Here is a 26874-nt window from a genome sequence, read left to right on the forward strand (position 1 = left end):
TTGTCAAGTGCACGCTCGTGGTGGCCAATCCATCGAGTACCTTGCACGTTGGACATTTTGTAAACACGCTGATTGGCAGCAGCTCCAGCCTCTTGCAGATTGGTCCAATTTAATGGTGAATTCTTATAAAACTTAAAAATGTTCAACAGGAATACATCCACTTCTTTGAAATACTGACACGCTTCCCTTACAAAAAAGTCCTATTGGACCCCAATAGGAATCAGTCTGATAGGATTGTCCAATAGTATTTTGAGACAATGTCCTATGAGACAGTCCCATAGAAGTCCAATAGGAATGCGACACCTGTCCTATGAGACAGTCCCATAGTAGTCCAATAGGAATGCGACACCTGTCCTATGAGACAGTCCCACAGTAGTCAAATAGGAATGCGACACCTGTCCTATGAGACAGTCCCACAGTAGTCCAATAGGAATGTGACACCTGTCCTATGAGACAGTCCCATAGTAGTCCAATAGGAATGCGTCACCTGTCCTACGAGACTGTCCCATAGTAGTCCAATAGGAACATTAGACATGTCCTATTAGACAGTCCTATGGTAGTCTAATAATAATATGTCCTATTAGACAGTCCTATGGTAAACCCATTGGAACATTCGAACGTTCCATTGAACTCAGCTTGTACATGTGTAGACATTGTTATTGTTGAGAATGAATTCTGGTCTGGACTAGAATTAAAATGTAAACAATAACAATTTGCATTTTACACATACAGACGCTAAGAAGACAAGCTATATAGCGGGTATTTCAACGTTCATTAGGGAGCAAAGAAGAACTTCCTTGCAATGGATATACTTTTGAACAAAGAAATTTTATTTCTATAATCAGAAAGAATGACAGGAAATTGAAGAGAAGTATAAAATATTATACAAAGCTGTATGTAGCAATTATCTAATTAAACTATTATAGCTGAGACTACAGAAGCAATTACACATAGAAATTAAGTTCTGCCTTCATGAAATTTTTGAGTTGCAGTTTTATATGGCTCTTGTTTTAGGTGATAAGTTCATTTGATGCTGCTATGTAATGTATCCAAAAGTTATGACACAAAACATTCAATTTTCAGTATCATAATTTTAATAATTCAATAGCCAAATGAGCTCTATCAGCATAGAAAGAATTCAGGTTTCATGATGGCAATACATGAGCAGCAATCATTGAGATATCAACTTCCTGTTTGTTATGTAACAGGGGGTCCAACCCCATTGTTCCATTGCTCCTTTGTCTCACATAAATATCAATGCATTTTGGACCATATGTATCCAATCATTAACTACATTACTACCTTGGCTTTAAACTTCACTCCTGTTTATATTCTTTGTGTGGACGAAATGCCATAGTCAACAAGCTAGAAGTCACACAATGGGCATACACTGATCATGAGCAGGCAATTCAAGTAGACAAAGGACTACTGTAAACCTGGCTATTTCCGTAACTATTCAGTCTTCAAAAGGAAAACACTGACATATCATAATCTGTCCTACCTAAACTTGCTGTACTACAGTGATATAAAAGCTGTACAACACCCGGTTATGCTGCCACACAGTCATTTTTCAGAGCTACAACTGCCTTTTGTCTGTTCTGCAGCGGCCATCTTGTTTTGATGATGCTAGCCCATAATGCACTGCAGCCACCCAAATGCATTCTGGGCTTAGGTTTTCCAATAGGACAGTCTCATAGGACTTTAGAAAGGTGTACAAAATATGTGTTGATCAGACATAGATAAGATAATGAGGTGATATTGATTCTCATTTATGAATTTGAAGTGCTGGTAGTTGTAATAGTCCTCAGTCTGTGGAAACTCAATGATATTGTAACTGTGTGTTACTTATATGTATGCATGAGCCAGCATGTAAACTTAATTGCTGGGCCTATTTATTGATTTATTTTATTGATTTAAGTGTTTATTTATTTATGTATTTTGCTTGCTTGTATATTATTTTTCATTTAATTTTAGAAATAGCAAAATGTGACATTTTTACAAACCATGTTTCTTTTTGTACCAGTCCAAAGATTAATTGCAAATTAATTTGCAAAATATTTTGCTCTCAGAGAATGGTAAGAATAATTTTGTCAGAACAACGGCAAAAGCTAATGATTCTGAAAGAATTGAATAAATCCTATTTGAATGTCATTTACAAAAGGATTGTCCTGTAGGACATTCAGAAATTGTTCCCATAGGACAAGCATGGTCCCACAAAGTTCCTATTGGAATTTCATTTACAATGGGATTGTCCAATAGGACTTACAATCATCATTCCTATAGGACAAGCCTGGTCCTACACCATTCCTGTGGTACGCCTATTGGACCACGGTCAATCCCATTTGGGTCCTATAGGACTTTTTCGTAAGGGTTGCAAAGAGTGCTTGATAGCAAGTTCTATCCGATGGGCCACACAGTGCACACCAATCAATGAAGGCACAACACGAGATAATCTCGCACTGACACCCTGATTTTTGCCGAAGTTCACGGCAGCCCATCTGCTCCAAATCCGACAATTCGCTCTTTCCAATTTTCTATATACCGAGTTCATCGTTGAAGGCTGTATCGATCGATTTCAAAATCCCTTCACTATTTGCACGGTCGAGTGCTTGCAAGGAAAAATATTTCGTCACAGGTCGCCCCTCTTCGATCAGACGAAGATACAGTATTTCTTCGTCGATAATTGCCACATCGGTAGCAGAGTCAATTAAAAGCGAAAACAATACACTCCTGTCAACAAGACTCTTCAGTTCTTCACACTGGACCACTGGACTTCGGCGATGAAATGTAAAAATGTATACAGTCCGGGTTATGTCCATAGAGAGGATATTACGATTGACCAATCAGCGAACCTGCCGCCGCAACGTCATGAATAGATAACCATGCAATCCTTGGCTCGCAGATTGTAATGAGTTCGGAATTTTCGGCCAGATTTCACTCTTTATTTTTAGCACTAGGTAGTTTTTAGATGTAGACGTTATGCACAATGTCAGTACGGTCGAGATGGCGACTGACACTGGTGGTTATTACATCGAATATTACTTCTTTGGATGATTTTCCTGGCCAGGTACCGCTCCTAGAAATCAGGATTTGACCCTTGTAAATTTGCAGCAAGTTATTTGTCGCCAAATATCGCCTATTTTTGGTCAAATTTAATTTAACCTTTCCATCTGTAGCATGGAGAATGTTTCAAGCTTTGCAATGATGGGTCAACTTCTTGTCAATGATCGGAGCACGATGGAGCGCGATTTTTTCGATCACCATGCATTTCCCGGTACGATTGACCCTTCGCTCAGAAAAACGCGCACAATCAATCGCCGAGAAGTTAACCAGAGGCTGGTAAAGAGTACGAAAAACGTCCAATAACTCTTTGTCGAACATGGTCTAGGGTAAAGATACTCAGAAAACTATTCCTGAAGAAATCCTTACAATTTTTAACACCGTAGAACGTCGCAAATTGACTCAACACCTACCGGGTAGCCAACTTTCTCATTCGATCGGTCACGGCGGATCTGTCAGCTCAGATCGCGATCTCAGCATAACTTTTCAAAGTGAACCCACTTAACCTTTAACCGTCATTACATGTACAGTATGTGATTGGTTCTTGCCTTTACCTCATTACATATACGGTACGCCATTGGCTTTTCCCAACTATCCTCTATATGGACATAACGCGGACTGGTATACGCTTGTTTATCATTTTTGTAAGCTGACCCTAGCTCGACCTCGTTCAATTCTTGCAATGTGCACAAAGATGGGAAATCAGAAAATGGCCGCTCGGCGATAGCCAAATAGTAAGCAGTACGAAAAAGTCTCTCAATTTTCTTGATTTGCTCACGTTCGACATTTATAAATCCCTGTTCGATCGGTGCATTTGTACGTGTACCTTCTAACTGCCTGACCTTGAACACACCGACTGCTTTCTTGTGGGGTTCGCTTACTTCGTGTTTCGTAGATAGACATGAGAAAGTTACTCGTCCCTTGGCGAAACGCACTGTCAAGTGTTGTGAGATCGCGGCACCACTGGCAGTACATCGTATTTTTTCACCACAGTAAACCAGCCATGGGCGAGAGTCTTTCCACCTGTCAGAAAATTTCTTGATTACTTTCTGTTTTTTTGGTGATAACGGGGCGACCTTACTGTCACTATTGCCAGGTTCATGTTTGTCATCGTCTCCGGGTACGGGTGATATGATTCAGTTTGTTGTGCAATCTGTGCTGGATCTTCCACGGCTCGCATTTTCTGATGAGGTGGGAGTATCACAGAGTCTCTTGAAACCGAACTTAAATAAACCGCCGCTCATGTTGTTTAAATACCAGTTTAAATATCAAAGGAGATTTCACCTCACGTGGGAACAGGGACAACGCAAACTTGTGATGAACCTCATGGCAATTAATTATTCATGAAAGTTCGTAAAAAAACTTGCGCGTATGCAATACCATGGTGATGTCCAATAGTAGTGTTGTACGTCATATATGATAAGTAGTTGTATTACATATTCAAACAGTTTCATGGCTCTCCACAAAACATGCAAAACAGACACATCAGTAAAAGTTGTACGTCATGTAAGTGGGTTACGCGAAACAGTTGTGAGTGACAGGTAGAGGGTGGTACGTGACTCAGCCATTTCACCTCCAGAGAACAAATACGGAAATACCAATTGGTCAGCGTATGGTCATTTTTCGCCGGGAACAACGCAGTTTTCGAACTCTTGCTACGCAGACAGTGGTGGTCCAAACGGACCACCAAATTTAAAAATTTGGTGGGCAAGAATGGAATAGTGTTGGTCTTTGGACGCAAGACCACCGTTAATTTCGAGCCCTGAAAAATATCAAATCGTAATACATGAGAGTCTATTCGGCAAACTATTAACAATGTTACCCTACAAAACATGCTATATCTGTACATTAATATGTGTTTGATAATTTATGTAAATGTACTTGTTTGAAGTGGGAGGTTGCATTTGCGTACATGAAATTAGATTTGGACTTCACCAAAATGTTGATCCACTATACATGGTAGTCTATAAGAAACCTATGAAATTTTTTCTCCAATATAAAACTAACAATATCTCTGCATGTACAGACGTTTGATATTTGATTTAAGAGGGTGAATACAAATACATATGTGTACCAAAAATTGGATTTTGGAATTTCACCGAAAAAAAATCCAATTCATTATATATGGCAGTCTACAAAAAACTATGAATAGTTTTTTTAAAATTTTAAAACGATCTTAATCTGTGCTTTTTTAAATGCTTGACAATTGTGACAATTGATATAAATGTACGTGATTAGAAGAGGGTGTTTGAAAGTGCAAACGAGGACAACAAATATGATATTGGAACTTCACCTAAAAGTCACTTCTCATGGTAGTCTATGGGTTAACTATTTACAACCATTTTCAGTATTAGACAGCGAAGCTACTGCAGTGAACTGCAATAAAACTGCTTACACTAATTAGTTTCAGCTGTAGCTAGCTGGCAAAGTCGACAACATTAACGGAGTCAGATGACACAAGATCGGCTTTAACTCTGCATGTGGGCAGTCAAAATAAATTAACAGAAACTGCCCAGTTATAACACACTACACTGACACGCCAATCTGGTTTGAAACATTTTATCGCAGGAAAACAAAAATACTGGTCACACAAATTGTTACAATACAGTATAATTCTGTTAATTTATTTTGACTGCCTACACGCTCGGTGATTATTTCCCGCCAAATATGCTAATTTTCACCCCAGGCGTCTTATATCCGCAACCAAATACCCTCACTTGCCGTTTATAACCTCTAATTACATCAATATTAGTAGGATTTTGAAAAAAGCTCAACAATGTTTGTATTTCTTGTTATGTGGGTCATTTTTCCCCACACTCATGACCTGAGTTTAATTAATCTAACACATTCTTTAGGTCACTGTCCTTCATGACCTTGAAGTCAATTAGTCATTTTTACAACTTTCTAGAAATTCTATAAGTCACAAGTGGAGCATATCAAATAAGTTCTCGATTGTTCTTATGTTCTCTTATGTAACCATTTAAGTATAAATACTGGGGCGGCACATCTTCAGTCAGACATTTGGGATCGTGTCTCTGACGTGTTACTTCAAGACTTTGGAAACTCCAGCAGTATTAATTTCAAGACTTTTCAAGACCTTCACAGCAACGCTGGATTTATTCTGTGGACTTTGTGCAACCTCAAGCCTGTAAGCCAAGGACTGCATCGGTCTGTCTCACTGTCTGACTCTGGAGCCTAGTGCCGTCCCAGCTGAGATAAGTAGCCTGTAAACTTTTACAGTTTGTACTTTATTTTTGTTTTTCGTAATAAATTTTATTAAAAAGGAAATTGCTGAGTTCACTGGTTTGTTCTTTTTTCCTCACATAACATTCTTAAAAGAACTCAAGAAATTTGGAGTCGGTTAAAATTTTTTGATTCACTTTTACAGAGCAATAATTGAGAGCATTTTAAATTTTTCAATAATTGTCTGGTATGGTAACGCAAAACAACAGAAGCAAGAAAGAATTGGCACATTAGTTAAAATCGCCGTAAAATTAATTGGATATAAGTTTGCACCTATTGAATTTTTATATTATGTGCGACTGGTCAGTAAATCGCACAAAATCATCGCTGATGCTTTGCATCCGGTCCATGACCTTTTCCAGCTTCTTACTTTTTAAAGTGAAGATCAATCATGTCAAAATCTCACTTACCTTCTGTTTAGTGTTATTGGTCTTTTTAATATGACGTTTTTACACTGTAAATTTGTGCGTGTTTATGTTTCTATGCATTGCCAAGGCACACTCCTTTTCGAATTTTTCTTCGAATTGGCGAAAAACATGACAGAACCCCACGGCGCTCTGTGGTTTTCAAAGGCATTTCCGAGGGATACGGTGTATTCTGCCTGTGCTTTTCCGAGCGAAGCGCCCTCCAAGGCCATAGGGTTCTATTATTATAACATATGTTCCGCAATTTGTCGCTCGTCCTCGAAAAAAGAGCTAATCACGACACGTCCTCATTGCATATAGATTCTATATAGTGTGCATTGATATGCTGTCGATGAACTTTTCATCAGCTGCGAGCTTACTGATTGGCTAAGGGAAACTGCTATTCTACTATTCATATACAAATATGTTGATGCAGCGTGTGCACTGTATTTCTATCTGGACCAAGACACGAGAATTCTCGACCGCGGAGTGACATCAGTAGGTGTAACGCATACGACCGAGGTGAATGAGAGATCAGACGATACAGAAGAGCGAATGAGACAGAAATTTATGTGAAAAAAGCAGAACTACAAGTTATGTCATTTATGTGTATTGAATCTTTGAATATTGCTTTGGTGGTTGAAAATCCGAACTTCAATTATTTGTTTTCACGGCGCTGTGACACAAAAATGACGTAAGAACCCGCAAGTACCCGGATAGCCCGCGGTCGAGATAGACACAAACAAACGCGTTTCAGGACAGAAATCTGAAATATTTTAAATACATGTGAATAAAATTGACACAGATAAACTGTAATAAAAATTCGAATGACTTAAACTTCAAAATTGTGCGCGAAATTGAGTCTTAGATCTCAGAATCAGAGTCCGAGTACTGTAAGACTTAGCTGTGGGTCCAGCTTAGCTGTGGTGTTTTCAGACGGGATTCCTGCCTTTTACGGGCTGGTTTTTGACTTGTATGATTTTAACCCCGGCACCACAAAATCGTTAAAGTCAAAAACCAGCCCATAAAAGGCAGGAATCCCGTCTGACAACACCACAGCTATGGACCCACAACTAGGTAGGACTGAACTGCATGTGCACAGACAGCATCTGTTGAAAAAGACGTTTTGTTCCTGTGGCCGCGATGTTGAATGTAAAGTTGAACACTTCTCCGGTGATTTGAGTATTGGGGAATAGCCAGGGTAACTACTGTTGAACTTGCTGGCAACACCATTGCTAGGATTACGAATTACTGATCGCCGGCTTGTTTTCAGGAGCCAATCTATAGGGAGATGGGATGGGTGTGGGTATTATCGCTCGCGTTGCTGGCTACAGACGTTTGTCTCTGCCATGGTAGACACTGGTACAACACTATCGCTTGTCGATGTGCTCCCTCGCGTGCTGGAATATTTTTGGTTTTTTGCAACTCGACCATAGGGTCCTCGAGCTCCGATGATGATGATTAAACATTTAAAATGAAGAAAAATAAAAATTATTTGGACTCAGTAAAGTTGTTGTTGTTGTTATTGTTGTTGTTTGTTAAGTTTTATTATATTATTAAGTAGTTGATAAATTATTTATTGTGAAATGTGATCTCTTTTTCCTCGAATTACTCGAAATCTTGCATAAGTAATTATTTGTGAAATTAAAAACTATTCTTTGAAAGTTCAAAGGTCAAATAAGAATTATATGTCAATTGAGATATTATTGATATGGACTGTGACACACAGGGTGGAGGGTCACTATTTTCTGCGCATGAAAATGGGGAGGTCACTTGTTTTCTGCAAACACTTTTGAAATGTCACTATTTTTTGTACAGCGTCATTTTGAAAAACACTGACCCTTCCCCCTGCAATTTCTGTCCAGTCCCTAACAACTCAGAATTATGGTGAGAATGAAAGTTTCCCCCCCCCCCAGGAAACATCTTTCTGCGAGAACTCCTACTTACCTGTAACTGTTACTTTTGGGTTATCTCATTTGCTGCCTTCCAGAACGAGGCAAAAATTTAAATACACGTGATCTCATCCTAGGCGGAAACCGCCATGAGATTCCATATTCAAATAGTTCTCAACCTCCATAATAGCCTATCAAAATAGTGGGGAGGAGGGAGGGAGGAGTGACAGGTAAGTAGGAGTTCTCACAGAACGATGTTTCCTGGGGGGAACTTTCATTCTGCTTCATCCTCCTACTTACCTGTCACTGTTACTTTTGGGGTACATGGAATCCAAAGCTTAAATGGAGGAGGGTATGTCAAACAAAGACTCCCAACCTAGGTAGAGCCACACCTCTAAGAACCTAAGCAAAGCTAGCTTCCATAGGCACATCCTTGAGGTAAACGTTAATAAAGGTATTCGGAGAAGCCCAAAAACCAGCTTTACAAATGTCATCCACTGACACTCCTTTAAACAAAGCCCACGAGGCAGCCATAGCTCGCGTATCATGTGCTCTGATGGAATGCACAAGTCTACAATGGCCATCGGAAGAATCATAGGCAAGTTGGATTGTATCCCTTAACCATCTAGAAATAGTGTCCTTGGACGCTGGTCCATGTTGACCTGGAGACACCTTAATGAACAACTGTTCTGTATTACCACGAAGTTGTGCAGTCATCTTAATGTAGTAACGAAGAGCCCTACAAGGACAAATAAGTTTATCCTGAGGATCACTTGAAATATTTTCAAGACTCGGAATGAATATATCTGTACCAACACGAGATACAGATTCATTCTTTGACAGAAAACCTGCCCTAGGCAACAATCTAACAGCTGTAGGCTCCCATCTGAGATAAGCACTGTTAATAGACAATGCATGAATCTCACTACGTCTACGCCCAGATGCCATAGCTATGAGAAAAACAGTCTTCATAATTAAATACTTTAAACGAGATTCACCAATCGGCTCGTAAGGAGCTGGCTTTAATGAGTCTAACACTAATGGAAGACTCCAAGGAGGCAAAAGTCTCCTCTGAGGAGGCCTCTTAACAAAAACCCTTTAATCAGACTATCCAAAAGTGGATGTTGACCTACACTATGTTCACCATAACTCGGAAGGAAAGAACTCCACGCTGAACGATATGTTGAAGTAGTTTGGGACTTTAGACCTCTAGCCTCAAAAAGAAAAACCAGAAAATCACCCACAAACTTAGAGGTAGGTGCAGGGATCAACATCATGTTCTTTGCACCAATCACTGAATACTCTGAACCTGTAATTGTATGATTTAATGGTTGATGATCTACGAGAGTTCGCTGCATATTCTGCAGCTCTCGCTGAAAATCCCTCTGAGCAAAAACGTTTCTTGACAGTTTCCAAGCAGTCAACTGGAGGACTGATGGATCTGGGTGAAGAAAACCCGACAACGGTTGGCTCAGAATGTCTGGGGTCCCTGGTAGCTTTATTGGAATCTCTATTAGCAACTCCAGCAATCGAGGAAACCACAGTTGTCTTGGCCAATTCGGCGCTTTCAGAATGACAACACACTCCTCATGTCTCATCTTGCTTAGTACTAGGGAATCAGAGACACTGGAGGAAACGCGTATGCAAACATGTTTGTCCAGGGAACTGTAAAGCATCCACTGCCTCTGCTCTTTGGTCTGGAACTGGAGAACAATACACCTGCAGATGGGCATATTGTGTGCAGTTGCAAACAGATCTATGTGAGGCCTGTCTAACACCTTGAAGAGGGACTCTACCACCTGGTGTTTTAACATCCACTCTGTCGGGATAGGTCGTCTTCTGGACAGAGCATCTGCTATAAGATTGCACCTGCCTGGTATGTGAGCTGCCCTGATCCTGATATTTCTGATAATGCACAAATTCATTAGATGGCAAGTGAGGATGCAGAGAGATGCCTGTTCAAATATGATACTGCGGTTGAATTGTCTGCCCTTACAAGAACCAATCTCCCTAAGATATGAGGGACGAAGGCCTTTAAACTTTCCCATACTGCCTGAGACTCGAGAAAGTTTATGTGCTCTTGTCTCTGGCGTACTGACCAGATTCCTGAAATGGTCAAATCTCCCATATGAGCCCCCCCCCCCATCCTTGCATTGAAGCATCCGTGGCTATTGTGAGGTCTGGGAAGTTTGTTACTTATTTCTTTTTCCTTATGCCTTATTCAAAATGTGAAGTTTGTTACTTATTCCTTTTTCCTTATTCCTTATTCGAAGTTTGTTACTTATTCCTTTTTCCTTATTCCTTATTCGAAGTTTGTTACTTATTCCTTTTTCCTTTTTCCTTATTCGAAGTTTTTCCTTATTCCTTATTCGAAGTCTGTTACTTATTCCTTTTTCCTTATTCCTTATTCGAAGTCTGTTACTTATTCCTTTTTCCTTATTCCTTATTCGAAATCTGAAGTTTGTTACTTATTCCCTATTCGAAATCTGAAGTTTGTGACTTATTCCTTATTCGAAATCTGAAGTTTGTGACTTATTCCTTATTCGAAATCTGAAGTGTGTGACTTATTCCTTATTCACAACCTGAAGTTTTTGACTTATTCCTTATTCGAAATCTGAAGTTTTTTACTTATTCCCTATTCGAAATCTCAAGTTTGTGACTTATTCCTTATTCCTTATCTTAGCCTATTCGAAGTTTGTTACTTATTCTTTTTTCCTTATTCCTTATTCGTTACTAATTAAGTCGAATTCTGTTGTTAGGATTGTGATATCAAACCATACTTCTTACACACTGTCGCGGCAACAGTACGTAGCTGTTGACTTTCGCGTAGGCTACCATAAGCTCTTTTGAGTCAAGTCCTGGTGTGTACCGGCAAATTCTACGGGGGACCGCTTCAGTATGAAGCAAAACCGAAGACTAAATGTCAAAGATTAATGGAAATAAAATAAGCAATTTCTCACACTCTTGTTTAAATTCTGATAAAAAACTGCATTTGAAAGTTATTTACGATCACGGCAACTACCAACATTACCTTACCTTGCCATATTTGAAATACGAGGGCAGTGCACAACCCCCGTAAACTAAGCGTAGGGCATCGGCGGGGGCATCGGCAAAATCTTTGTCGCAGCGTGAATGTACAAAAGCGAATCGAAAGCAACGACATTAAAAACTAATGAATATTACACAAGTGAAGTCGAATTCTAGCTTTTTTCAGGTTGAGATCATTGGTATTTGTAAGAAAGTTACGATCGCGGCGACTATATAAGCTGTAGCCTTGTGTCACGCACAGGCGCCATCTTTGAAATTAGGTGGCTATGTACCCAAAACAGATGGCGAGGGCAAATTCTATGCCGTACCATGATCACGAAACATAATATTTGAGATCAAAATGTCAAAAACTAATGCTTACAACATCTTTACAACTCAACTCGCTTGCTCAGTTTGTTGTAGTAAATTACGTTTTTGAAAAATTTACGATTACGGCAACCGGCTATGTGCTTGCATTGATCATGCACACCGCACTGTAAGTGACATAGCGAACTGCCCGCTCGCCCGTCCGTCGTCACTCAATCCGACTTAGACCTTTATATAAACTGAATGCTATTATGATTTTAGAAAAAACCGAGCTATACTTATAAGGATTTTTTTCTGTGAATTGTGTGAAATAAAATTTAAAGCATTACAGTAAGGTCTACAAATAAATGTTTCCATGTCGCTGACCACGGGTACGTGTGGCCACAGTCCCTCTATGTTGATAGAGGGACTGTGGTGTGGCCATGTTCAACGGGAGAGGTGACACGATGTACCGGTTACATGGGTTAGCCAGCCTGCTTCCCGTATGCTGACAAATTTTCCGTTGTCGGCCAAGAATTTTAAAACTTGCATTAGTATGATTTTTATGGTCTGTTATGCGAGAGTACATATTTCTAATGCCAAAAAATGATAAAAAGTATATTTCCAATAATATATTTACGGAGCTTTGCCCTGTCCCAAAGTTTGATGAGCCTCGTGCATTGTCTATGGGCTCAAAAGCAGCCATACGGGAGGTTTGATGTTGGTTTGTATTTCGTTCCTTCAATTATGTTACCACACCGTAACACACGTGTATTCCTTATTCGAAGTTTGTTACTTATTCCTTTTCCTTATTCCTTATTCGAACGTGAAGTTTGTTACTTATTCCTTTTTACTTATTCCTTATTCAAAATGTGAAGTTCCTGATTCCTTATTACTTATTCCTTATTCAAAGCTATCGAAATCTCAAGTGTTTAACTTATTCCTTATTCGAAATCTGAAGTGTTCAATTCAATTCAATTCAAATTACTTTATTATCCATTAATGAAAACACGCACATCCACAAATGGAAAATTTTCTTTCGACACCACAAATCTCCTGACTTACAATAAAAACACACACACATATATACACAGTCTTGGGGAAAAACAATAAATTACGTATAAAATTCTGAGTTTAAAACTGCCACAGCTGAAGGTATAAGAGACTTATTGTACAAGTTTTTACGCGAAAAAGGTACCTTAAGTCGTCGACCTGACGGGAGAATTTTAAATTCAGTGCTGAGTGGGTGTGTTTGATCCTGATGGATCTGAATGGCTTTCCTCTTCAAAGATTGGTAATATATTACTGAAAGTTGCCGTTGTTTTATACCAACAATCTTTCCTGCCAGATTGACAACTTGTGTTAATCTCATTTTGTCCTTAACTGAGAGGTTCCTGTACCAAGATGCAATATTAAACGTTAAAATGCTCTCAACAAGCGAACGATACACAGTTACTAAAATATTCTTACTGACATTAAAGCCTCTCAGTTTCCTGAGGAGGAATAAGCGCTGCTGTGCTTTTTTACAAATAAATTCAATGTTGTCTGTAAAACGACATTTCGAATCTAATCTAGTCAAGTATTTGACTTATTCCTTATTCACAACTTGAACTTTTTGACTTATTCCTTATTCGAAATCTCAAGTTTTTTACTTATTCCCTATTCGAAATCTGAAGTTTGTGACTTATTCCTTATTCCTTATTCGAAGTTTGTTACTTATTCCTTATTCGAACGTTTTCCTTATTCCTTATTCGAACTTGACGTTTGTTACTTATTCCTTTTTCCTTATTCCTTATTCGGACATGACGTTTGTTACTTATTCCTTATTACTTATTCCTTATTCAAAGTTTGTTACTTATTCCTTTTTCCTTTTTCCTTATTCGAAGTTTTTCCTTATTCCTTATTCGAAGTCTGTTACTTATTCCTTTTTCCTTATTCCTTATTCGAAATCTGAAGTTTGTTACTTATTCCTTTTTCCTTATTCCTTATTCGAAGTCTGTTACTTATTCCTTTTTCCTTATTCCTTATTCGAAATCTGAAGTTTTTTACTTATTCCCTATTCGAAATCTGAAGTGTGTGACTTATTCCTTATTCACAACCTGAACGTTTTGACTTATTCCTTATTCGGAATCTCAAGTTTTTTACTTATTCCAATTCGAAGACTTATTCCTTATTCCTTATTCCTTATTCGAAGTTTGTTACTTATTCCTTTTTCCTTATTCGAACGTTTTCCTTATTCCTTATTCGAACGTGAAGTTTGTTACTTATTTCTTTTTCCTTATTCCTTATTCGAAGTTTGTTACCTATTCCTTTTTCCTTATTCCTTATTCGTTACTTATTCCTTTTTCCTTATTCCTTATTCGTTACTTATTCCTTTTTCCTTATTCCTTATTCGAAGTTTGTTACTTATTCCTTTTTCCTTTTTCCTTATTCGAAGTTTGTTACTTATTCCTTTTTCCTTATTCCTTATTCGAAATCTGAAGTTTTTTACTTATTCCCTGTTCGAAATCTGAAGTTTGTGACTTATTCCTTATTCACAACCTGAACTTACAACATGGCTTTACTGTCAGCTACGAGACAAAAGCTCCAATTCTAATACCACGGGGAAACACGAGTTACAATCGATCCAAGTAATATTGGATAAACACGTCAACATATCTCTCCGTTCTGAAGAAATCAATAAACTTCTAAAAACACAAGAAGAAACAGAATACATGAACAATAATGGCGTCGAAATGAATTTTATTCCCAATGGAACTACATGGTTTGGTGGATGGATTTTGGAGAAAGTTTTGGGCTGCACTCGCTTCAGCCTAGATGAACTTATAAGTTAAAGCGCAGTGGTCTTCGTGCTGTGCATGCTCCTGAGGGGGTCCCCTTGTTGACAACATATCCGAGAATGCCGCATGAGGTTGAGGGTTGATTATTATGTTGCAATATTGCCGCTGATATGGCGGCTGATTTGTCACAAGCATACCAACTTACCAAATCTAACACACAATGAAAGGTCAATTAATTAAAGTTAAATATCGCTGAATATTGAACAGTAATCAGAGTAATTACACGCTGGATTGAGATCACATTTGATCATGATTTTCTTGAATCAGTTGAATGGGCTCGCTCGAGCCATGGAGCTAAACACTTACCCGTACGTGTGTGTATGCCAACAGACTATCAATGACAGGGCTCTGGTCTACGACATCGCTAGCAAGGACGAGAACTTTCATTTCAAGAGGACCAACAGGAGTACAATTGACAAAAATGCAAGCTGCAGAAATCTACAGCTCGCAGAAAAATGCCCGCTGCAGCAAGAAACATCTGTTCCGTGGTCTGCATGAACGTCGGTGTCAAGAGAACTGGGTATATGGAGCGCTACACTCGGCAGTGGAGAATCTAGCTCTGCATGGCAGGGCTGTGTGTTACCGGCGTTATACGGCCTCCCACCACAGCCCTGGAGACTGATATAGAAAAAACCGCTGGTCCACCTGCAGAAATACGGCGGGCAGTTTATCCGCCGAAAACAGCCGATTTTGAATCCAAAACTTGCATTGATCTTCGTTTTCGAGCACACCCACCTCGCCTAGGTACACGATGTGCCCAGCCGCGCTTGTAAACTTACGCAAAGCCTACTTTTCTCTCTCTATGCGAGGGAAGCGTTCGTAACCGCCGCCATTGTTAATGTCATTCAACCCATGAGCACTCAGGCGAAAACCAGCCTTGCTAACAAAAGAGCATCGCCTTGTTGCACACTGTAATAAATATAATTTCTAACCACCACTCAGCTATGTATAATCTACGATGATCATTTTCTGTTGACAAAATAATTTTCTTTTTTTCTCTTCAGGAGTTTTATATATTTCACAATTTTCTCTTGTTCCACTCCTCTCAGAACGTCGACTTTAGAAGCTCTATATCGCAGCTATATTATTGCATCTTCAATGTACATAGCAAGGTGGGAGGCCGTATAACGCCGGTAACACACAGCCCTGCCATGCAGAGCTATGGAGAATCCAACTCCACTACAAAGTGTACCCCGTTGGGGATGCAAACGAGAATTCCGAGTACATGTATCAAGTCAAGCGAAGGACCTTTCATAGGTCTTCTTGTTATGTGGGGGTTATCTCATTTGAAAGAGGATTCAGACCTACCCGGCAATCAGGAGGTACAACAACGAAGTTTGCGTAGCACCGGTAGGCCTACACTAGCTAGCCGTTGGATCTCTGCCATGACCGTGCACAGGATCTCTCAATGCGTCCCTATGTGTAGCCGTGCAATTTTCCTGCCAAATGCCGCGAAAACCCGCTCGTTTTGTCTATTGTGTCCTGTCATTTGACTATTTCTTGCCACATATTACTAGAACCGGGACCGGATTCTCGCATATATCCGTGTATGTCAACGCGGTGACCTTCTCCCTTATCGAGCAACAGCACTCCCGTGTCCTGCTCTGGCTTGCCGGTCATGGTCTTGAGTGAAATTTTTGTGTTAGGCATGTGCTTGTGCTGTTGTGGTCTACATATAATAATACAATGTTGATCACCTTTAGGATGCATTTTTACCGTGCTGTACATAGCATTGTGTACAACCAGCGTGACCGCGCGCGATCAAACCCATTTGTTCACTGTGACTGCATGCAGTAAACTCAGCGACATAATGTGCAGAGTGTCTCAATGTTCGTAGCTTACATGAGTTGATAGATAGAAATACACCAACTGAAGTTCGTTTCCGATCTTAATATTTTAATATTGCATGATGTTGAGTCTAACAACAGCGTTACCAAAGTGGGGGACGCTCCCATCTCACTCCGATTAAAGTTGAGAAGACTTATGTTTACAAATATTTATGTTTTGTGGAGGGACCTTGTGTTTATCAACAAAAAAATCGCGCACGCGCAGCGCGACGACCACTGCGCTTTAAGCTTCGTTATTAACTTGGCTGAATGACCACCCAGCAGGACTCATATGCGCATGCGCTTGCATGCGTTCTGGCGATGATGAGCGAAGGTCCACAACGGCGTGTGCATTGAAACAGATGCCGCTACTTTGAACTGTCGGCGACTGATTCTATGGTATGGGCATTTTTAACGTGATATCAGAGAGAGCGGCAAAGGTCACAAGCCGTTTTCAATACTTATGAACTGATTGACATGGATAAAACGACAGCACCTACGAATGTGATCGGTACCGGACAACAATTAAAAAACGCACAAGATATTTCGCAAAATTTATACATCAACACTTCTGGCACAGATGATCGACCGAATACCTACCTTCTTGCATGCACTTCGCGAACGTCACAATCTTCAGATTTTGAATAAGTGAAAAACTTCAGATTTCGAGTTAAGGAATAAGTCAAAAAGTTCAGGTTGTGAATAAGGAATAAGTCAAAAAGTTCAGGTTGTGAATAAGGAATAAGTCACAAACTTCAGATTTCGAATAAGGAATAAGGAAAAAGAAATAAGTAACAAACTTCGAATAAGGAAAAGGAAAAAGATATAAGTAACAAACTTCGAATAAGGAAAAACGAAAAAGGAATGTGACGAATAAGGAATAAGGAAAAAGGAATAAGTAACACAACTTCGAATAAGGAATAAGGAAAAAGGAATAAGTAACAGACTTCGAATAAGGAATAAGGAAAAAGGAATAAGTAACAAACTTCGAATAAGGAAAAAGGAAAAAGGAATAAGTAACAAACTTCGAATAAGGAAAAAGGAAAAAGGAATAAGTAACGAATAAGGAAAAAGGAAAAAGGAATAAGTAACAAACTTTGAATAAGGAATAAGGAATAAGGAAAAAGGAATAAGTAACAGACTTCGAATAAGGAAAAAGGAAAAAGGAATAAGTAACAAACTTCGAATAAGGAAAAAGGAAAAAGGAATAAGTAACGAATAAGGAAAAAGGAATAAGTAACAAACTTCGAATAAGGAATAAGGAATAAGGAAAAAGGAATAAGTAACAAACTTCGAATAAGGAAAAAGGAAAAAGGAAAAAGGAATAGGTGACAGACTTCGAATAAGGAATAAGGAAAAAGGAATAAGTAACAACATTCACGTTCGAATAAGGAATAAGGAAAACGTTCGAATAAGGAAAAGGAATAAGTAGCAAACTTCAGATTTCGAAAAAGGAATCAGGAAAAAGGAATAAGTAACAGACTTCGAATAAGGAATAAGGAAAAACTTCGAATAAGGAAAAAGGAAAAAGGAATAAGTAACAAACTTCGAATAAGGAATAAGGAAAAAGGAATAAGTAACAAACTTCAGATTTCGAAAAAGGAATAAGGAAAAAGGAATAAGTAACAGACTTCGAATAAGGAATAAGGAAAAACTTCGAATAAGGAAAAAGGAATAAGTAACAAACTTCGAATAAGGAATAAGGAATAAGGAATAAGTCACACACTTCAGATTTCGAATAGGGAATAAGTAAAAAACTTCAGATTTCGAATAGGGAATAAGTAAAAAACTTGAGATTTCGAATAAGGAATAAGTCAAAAAGTTCAGGTTGTGAATAAGGAATAAGTCACACACTTCAGATTTCGAATAAGGAATAAGTCACACACTTCAGATTTCGAATAGGGAATAAGTAAAACACTTGAGATTTCGAATAAGGAATAAGTAAAAAACTTCAGATTTCGATAGCTTTGAATAAGGAATAAGTACTAAGGAACAAGTCATCGTTGATGACACAGTCCCCACTTGTTAATGGGTACTTTGATTACAGGTCCTCAGAGAGGATAGAGTCCTCTTCATTAGGTCTGTGATAAAAATACTTTTGAATAAATTCGCTTGATACATGTCTGAGTTATGGTTCAGGACATGAAAAAATCGTAACAAAATGGCCACAAGGCGGCCATATTGTATCGTATCACAAAACAAATCATTGTGCATAGCTGTGAAAGTCCTTGTACCAACTTTGAATATAATTGGTTACATGCCTAAGTTATGGCTTTGTACATGAAAAAATCATAACGAAATGGCCGCACAGCAGCCATATTTGATCGTATCACAAAAACAAATTTACGTACATATGTTTGACATTGGTCAATCTCCTTGTACCAACTTTGAATAAATTCGCTCGATACATGTCTGAGTTACGGTTCCGGACATGAAAAAATCGTAACAAAATTGCCGCACGGCGGCCATATTGGATCGTATCACAAAACAAATTGATGTGCATAGCTATGACATTGATCAATGTCCTTGTACTAACTTTGAATAAAATCGGTTGAGATATGCCTGAGTTATGGCTCTGTACATACAAAAAAATAGTAACAAAATGGCCACACAGCAGCCATATTGGATCGTGTCACAAAACAAATTAACTTGCATATGTTTGACATTGGTCAACGTCCTTGTACCAAGTTTGAATAAAATCGGTTGAGATATGCCTGAGTAATGGCTCTGTACATGAAAAATTGAAACAAAATGGCCGTACGGCAGCCATATTGGATTGTATCACAAAACAAATCGAGTTGCATCTGTATGACATATGAAGTAATCCTTGTACAAAGTTTGAATGAAATCGCTTTTGGCATCTCTTAGATATCTGCGTGAACGGACAGACCGACGCACGCACGCATTGACGGACGGACGCACGCACGCACGCACGCACGCATGCACGGACATGACCAAACCTTTAAGTCCACCCGGACGGTGTCTGTTGGGACTAATAACTAACATACTTCACATTTTGAATAAGGAATAAGGAATAAGTAACAAACTTCACGTTCGAATAAGGAATAAGGAAAAAGGAATAAGTAACAAACTTCGAATAAGGAATAAGGAAAAAGGAATAAGTAACGAATAAGGAATAAGGAAAAAGGAATAAGTAACAAACTTCGAATACGGAATAAGGAAAAAGGAATAAGTAACAAACTTCACGTTTAAATAAGGAATAAGGAAAAAGGAATAAGTAACAAACTTCACGTTCGAATAAGGAATAAGGAAAAAGGAATAAGTAACAAACTTCACGTTCGAATAAGGAATAAGGAAAAAGGAATAAGTAACAAACTTCACGGACCCGCTATGGTAACCTCTGGGGCTCCAGGGACAGTGAAACTCCCTTGAAAAAATTGACTCTGTTGGTCTACCAATGAAGATGCTGTGTTAACAGGGCGTCTACCTTACAGGATGACTGAGAGGATTCTGATGCAGTCTCCATTAAGACAGAAGGAAAATTTGAACTAGCCTCATGTTCAACCTTGCCAAAGGTATGAGCTGAACGCAAGATGACATAAGACCTAGGAGGCGAAGAAATTGCTGCGCCGTCTGAAAACTGCCGGGCAAGAGATGATTTACCATTTCGCAAATAGCTTGAAAACGCTCTGGCATTGGAGTAGCAATCCTTTCCTCCAAATCTATTTGCGCCCCTATTAATGAATGCTCTGACTGGCGCAAAGTTCTGACTTCTTTTCGTTTGGTAGCCAGCCGAGACTGACAGCTGTCCTAAAATACGTGCTGTATCCCGCTGCAATAACCTGATCTGCGTCTGCCTGGCTAGCCAATCGTCCAGATACATGTGGACATAAATTTGTTGCTTTCGAAGAAAGGCACCCAAAACTGCTGTGACCTTGGTAAACACACGAGGTGCTGACGACAGACCGAAAGGCAGTGTCCGAAACTGAAACACCTTGCCCTGCACTGCAAACCTGAGAAAAACGTCTGCAGTCTGGGTGAATAAGGATATGTTGATAAGCGATCTCTTTGGAATTAGAAACATTGAGCTGTAAAAACCTTTTGATCTGTCTGTGACAGGTTCGATAGCCCTCTTTGAGATTAATGATTCTATTTCCTGAAGGATAGCATTTCTCTTTCCTAAACCCGACGGAAGAGGAAAATTTATAACCTTGCTTGTAAGAGGGGGAACTTGAAGAAATTCCAATCGATAACCTTCTGAAACTACCCCTAAAACCCACGGGTCGTTGGTTATCTTGGCCCAGTGCTGACTGAAAAGAGATAATCTTCCCCCTACTGGCACCTCCGGAAATGGAATTTGAATATTTAACTGTGCTAGATTTACACACTGAGCCCCTGGCAAACCGTCATTGTTTAAAAGAATGGTCTCTGGGCTTATCCGGAAAGGGCGGCACTGGTGGTCTAAAGCTCTTCTTATCCCTTTTACCCTTAAAGTAATTACTAGGTGTAGCAGAAACAGACCTCTTTACAGAAAGTCTGTTAAGTTAGCGGAAGGCTGCGACTTTGGCTGAAAAGAAGCAGGTCGCTTAACTCCCTGACGTGGTCTAGAAAGGGAGACTATTTCCCTAACATCTCTAGCTGCTTCAGCTTCCTGGTGAAAAATATCTGAGACTTCTCCATGGAAGAGTTTATCACCCCGAATAGGAAGCTTAGTCAAACGATTTCGAGTTGATCTTGTAGGAAAATCCATCTGATCAAGGAATAATTCCCTTCTGGCAGAAACTGACAAAGCAATGGCACGCAAGAGTTGATCTGCTGAAGAAGTTAGAGAAAACTGCAAAAATTCCAAACCCTTAGACAATTGGTCATCAGGAATATTAGAGCCTGGCGAAACTGCCGTATGTACAAAAGCGGTTGCCAACAATGAATGTGCAATGCATCTCAGTAAAACTCTCAGAGCTTTATCTACCATAAGATGTCCAAGATCAGCCTTATTGGTAAACTTCTCAAATCCTTAGCTGAAAAATGTTTCTTATCAGCTGTCAATTTAGTGTGGACAAAACTTTCTACACTTTGCGCTCTGGCAAACTCCTCAAAATCTTTTTCAAGGAACCTGAAATTCTTGTCTACAGATTTTGTGTACTTGGACACTCTGGGCAAACTCTTCTCAATAGCTGTCCATCTTTGTGCAATCAGTCCCTCAATGGGCAAACGAGGAGCACCTGAAACTGTACTATCTCCACCAAGTAAAAAGACTGACGTTGACTATGATTGCTATCATCTTTTGTACAGCCAAGCACATTGCCAATAATGTTAATAATGTCACGTCATTTCCCAGACAAAGGTTCTGACATGTCAGCATCAGCAGTAGAAATTTCTGAATGAGTATCAGAATGAGCAATGTCACTTCGCACATAATCCAGTGACCTAGACATAAAATGACTGTCTCCATCTGCGCTCTCATCAAGATCACTCGGAGCAAACAAGAAACAGAATCAGGATCTCTATACTTGTAGGACGGCTGTGGAACAACTTCTGACACAGCTGCCGTCTCCTGATTACTTATCACCTCTGTAGGGTCCACATGTAAATCAGACAGTGCTTTTGGTGTTGGGGCTCCCCATGATTGCCCTCTGTTACACCAGCACTCTGAGATTGAGCAAGAAAACCAGCCAACAAAGAAGAAACCTTCTTCGAAAATTTCTCAAATCTAGTGTCCAGAATACCCTCAATCTCGTCCTTAGAAACATACACTCGTCAGAGGGCAAACTAGCAGCTGCACTAGCCGACTTCCTGGACTTGTCCTTCTGAGACTTACCTTTTGAAGTTTGCCTACCTTGCAGCAACTCAGGATTAGTAAAAATGCGCCATAGTTCATCCGACCAATCCTTGCAAATATCACAAGGCTTAGCCTTTGAACACTTACGACATGCGAGACACTTGTCATGGCTGTCATCAGCAGGAATAATCTTCCTACATCTAGGTGTAGCGCAAACCTTAGAACCGTCACTCGCAGGAACATCGCATAGGACCATGATACAAGCAGAACCGGTAAACCTACAGTACACAAAAACCAGCGCGATAAATACCATAAACTACAATGCATAAGAAACTGGCTCGCACAGCTGCAGACTGACCAAACACGTCACTGCATTCAAAAGCGTGGACAGCAAACAATAGCAACACACACTTGCTACATAAACTCAAAGCAGAACTTCAAACAGCCTGAAAACTTCTGTCAAACCAAACTGACTGCTAGAAAAGAGTAAATAAACAGGAAATAATAGATGATACCGTAACTCACGCTCCCAGGAAGGAACAGTGGAGCGAAAACGGACGTCAAAAAACCATATAGCGGAAGGTTGAAACACGGTGTATTTTCACACATCGAGGCAAATGAGAACTGTTTGAATATGGAATCTCATGGTGGTTTCCGCTTGGATGAGATCACGTGTATTTAAATTTTTGCCTCGTTCTGGAAGGCACCAAATGAGATAACCCAAAAGTAACAGTGACAGGTAAGTAGGAGGATGAAGCAGAATAGCCATTCGCATTACCCAAGAGTGCATTCAAATCCTGACTGGAATTCATTTGTCATCAATAACAATGATTATGGTCTTTACACATCTAAAGTGTATTTTGCAAAAAAAAAACAAAACAGAAAAACAAACAAAACAGAATATGTATTATTCTAGCATGCAGTGGAGAGTGGGACAAGAAATTGCAGTTAATGCAGAGACCAAAATGTACTGAAAAATGGCCGAAAGATACAGCTGTAAAATTTTCCTTTTATCCAATAATGTTAATTATGTTCAGTTTTCGTGACAGGTGAGGGACGTCATCCTGTTTCAAACCTATTTTAGGTTATCACTGTTTCTCTTTTTTACACGATGAAATTTCCACTAATAGAAAATGTCAAAAGAGCGCCCTCCTTCCATGGAAGAGAAACACACAAACAGACACACATATTCTGAAAAAACATAAAATCAGGCCAGTTCTATGTTGCCACTTTTATTTTGGTCACTGTCCTCAGTATATATACATATCCCAAATGTGAGCTAAAAGTCAGAAGAAATCCGGTCAGTACTTTCAGGATTCTTGTGTTTTTTACAAGTTTAACATTTTAAACCTCACTTGCATATTTTTGGACTTTCATTTGTCCAAGGAGAGCTCTGCATCCTATGAAGCGTCTCAACACTAAATATCAAAGCAGTATACACATCAGTTTTAGAGCAGATGTATTGGACAGACTGACATACATGTATAGATACACAACTGTACATACCTGACCCTGTACATACACACATACAGACAGTATGAGTTCTGAATATGTTTCGCGTAAGGTAAAGAAATATGAGGCATTGACATAGAGCAGCCAGCAGTACAGGGCTGGATATCTATTGTTGTAAAGGGAAGTTTTTATGAAAAGGCGTGGTGCGGAAAGGTCAGTTTTTGGTCATACAGGTTTTGCCGATACATGCATGTCTACTGTATGCTAATCTGTAATTTTCAGTTAAAGATTAACGAGTTAGTTGTACTATTCCTGAACTTGGTTTATAGCTACCATTGTCATATACATATATATACAATATATTATATATATATATATATATATATATATATATTATATATATATATATATATATATATATATATATATATATATATATATATATATATATATATATATATATATATATATACAGGGCTCGAAATTAACTTTTGAATCTGGTGGTCTGAGTGGACCACCATAGGTTACATTTGAGTGGTCCAAACTTAAGTTTGGTGGTCAATCAATGCGAAATAAAATTTACTTAGTATGTGTTTACCATGAATGTTTATCATGGTCAAAGTAACTTAGTCACTGTCATCCAAACGGGGTCCATATGGAGTTGTGTAAGGTCTCCTGGTCCTCCTGCCAGCAGTCCACCACATTTCAATAGGTGGTCGGGGATTAAACTCTTCCAATGGTACACCCAGCAACTTGATACGCATCAGCTCATTCAGCCTGTCAGTTGATAGACTACTCCTCCAATCAGTCTTTATTTTACCCATAATACTGAAACCTCGTTCACACTCACTGGTATGGATAGGTATCAAGAGAATAATCTTCACTAAGGTAAGTACATTTGTGAATTCCTGTGGTTGCTGTCTCAGACAGCGTTGCCAGAAATCAAGGTAGGTTAACTGCGGCTGATTCACTACTGTCTCACGTAAAGCTAGCTTGAGTTCACGCCATTCTAGGGGGATTACATCAATATCACAGTCTTGTCTGATAAGCAAGGCCTGAAAGTGTGTAGCCAATTGTTGCACTTCATGATGGCCATATTGCTGCATTCCATTCATGTCCTCGACAGGCCAGTTTCTTTGATTGATCACTTTGGCATTTCGTAAGATTTCATTTTCTTCAAATGTATGAAATCTAGTTTCCAACTGATTCATGCAATTGTCAATAAATTCTATCTTATCTCTGTTCACTGTCGTATCGCATTCTGGCCTGGTTAGTGCTCTACCTCTCTCAGCAGTGTTACACTGTAAGCCCTCAAATGTGATGGTATCGCCATTGACAGTGATTTTGCCGTTGAATTCCACCTCTCGTGGACCAGGGTTGTCTCTCAGTTCTCCTAGATTACAAATAGCAGCACGTAAACAACTCTCAACTGTTTCAACTGAGCTGTCATTTTTTTGAAACATTAAAGACACTACGTGACAGTACTCTGTATATGTCAAGTAGTACGTATAGGGACTTGATAAATCTGTATGATTTCAATAGCCTTACAAAGCCCCTCGCTTTGTTCTCGGCGTCAGATGACTGTCCGTTGATCGATATCTGATCAAGGTGAGTGACAAGGGCCACGTAATTCTTCGTCACATTGTCAAGTGCACGCTCGTGGTGGCCAATCCATCGAGTACCTTGCACGTTGGACATTTTGTAAACACGCTGATTGGCAGCAGCTCCAACCTCTTGCAGATTGGTCCAATTTAATGTGAATTCTTATAAGACTTAAAAATGTTCAACAGGAATACTTCCACTTCTTTGAAATACTGACACGCTTTCAAAGAGTGCTTGATAGCAAGTTCCATCCGATGGGCCACACAGTGCACACACAATCAATGAAGGCACATCACGAGATAATCTCGCACTGACACCCTGATTTTTGCCGAAGTTCATGGCAGCCCCATCTGCTCCAAATCCGACAATTCGCTCTTTCCAATTTTCTATACCGAGTTCATCGTTGAAGGCTGTATCGATCGATTTCAAAATCCCTTCACTATTTGCACGGTCGAGTGCTTGCAAGGAAAATATTTCGTCACAGGTCGCCCCTCTTCGATCAGACGAAGATACAGTATTTCTTCGTCGATAATTGCCACATCGGTAGCAGAGTCAATTAAAAGTGAAAACAATACACTCCTGTCAACAAGACTCTTCAGTTCTTCACGCTGGACTTCGGCGATGAAATGTAAAAATGTATACGCTTGTTTATCATTTTTGTAAGCTGACCCTAGCTCGACCTCGTTCAATTCTTGCAATGTGCACAAAGATGGGAAATCAGAAAATGGCCTCTCGGCGATAGCCAAAAAGTAAGCAGTACGAAAGAGTTTCTCAATCTTCTTGATTTGCTCACGTTCGACATTTATAAATCCCTGTTCGATCGGTGCATTTGTACGTGTACCTTCCAACTGCCTGACCTTGAACACACCGACTGCTTTCTTGTGGGGTTCGCTTACTTCGTGTTTCGTAATAGACGACAAACGAAAGTTACTTGTCCCTTGGCGAAACGCACTGTCAAGTGTTGTGAAATCGCGGCACCACTGGCAGTACATCGTATTTTTCTCTCCACAGTAAACCAGCCATGGGCGAGAGTCTTTCCACCTGTCAGAAAATTTCTTGATTACTTTCTGGGTTTTTTTTGGCGATAACGGGGCGACCTTTACTGTCACTATTGCCAGGTTCATGTTTGTCATCGTCTCCGGGTACCGGTGATATTGATTCAGTTTCCGTTGTGCAATCTGTGCTGGATCTTCCACGGCTCGCATTTTCTGATGAGGTGGGAGTATCACAGAGTCTCTTGAAACCGAACTTAAATAAACCGCCGCTCATGTTGTTTATACCAGTTTAAATATCAAAGGAGATTTCACCTCACGTGGGAACAAGTACAACGCAAACTTGTGATGAACCTCATGGCATTTAATTATTCATAAAAGTTCGTAGTGCGCGTATGCAATACCATGGTGATGTCCAATAGTAGTGTTGTACGTCATATAGGATAAGTAGTTGTATTACATATTCAAACAGTTTCATGGCTCTCCATAA

This window comes from Ptychodera flava, chromosome 5 (assembly GCF_041260155.1).
Source record: "Ptychodera flava strain L36383 chromosome 5, AS_Pfla_20210202, whole genome shotgun sequence".
Classification (NCBI taxonomy): Eukaryota; Metazoa; Hemichordata; class Enteropneusta; family Ptychoderidae; genus Ptychodera; species Ptychodera flava.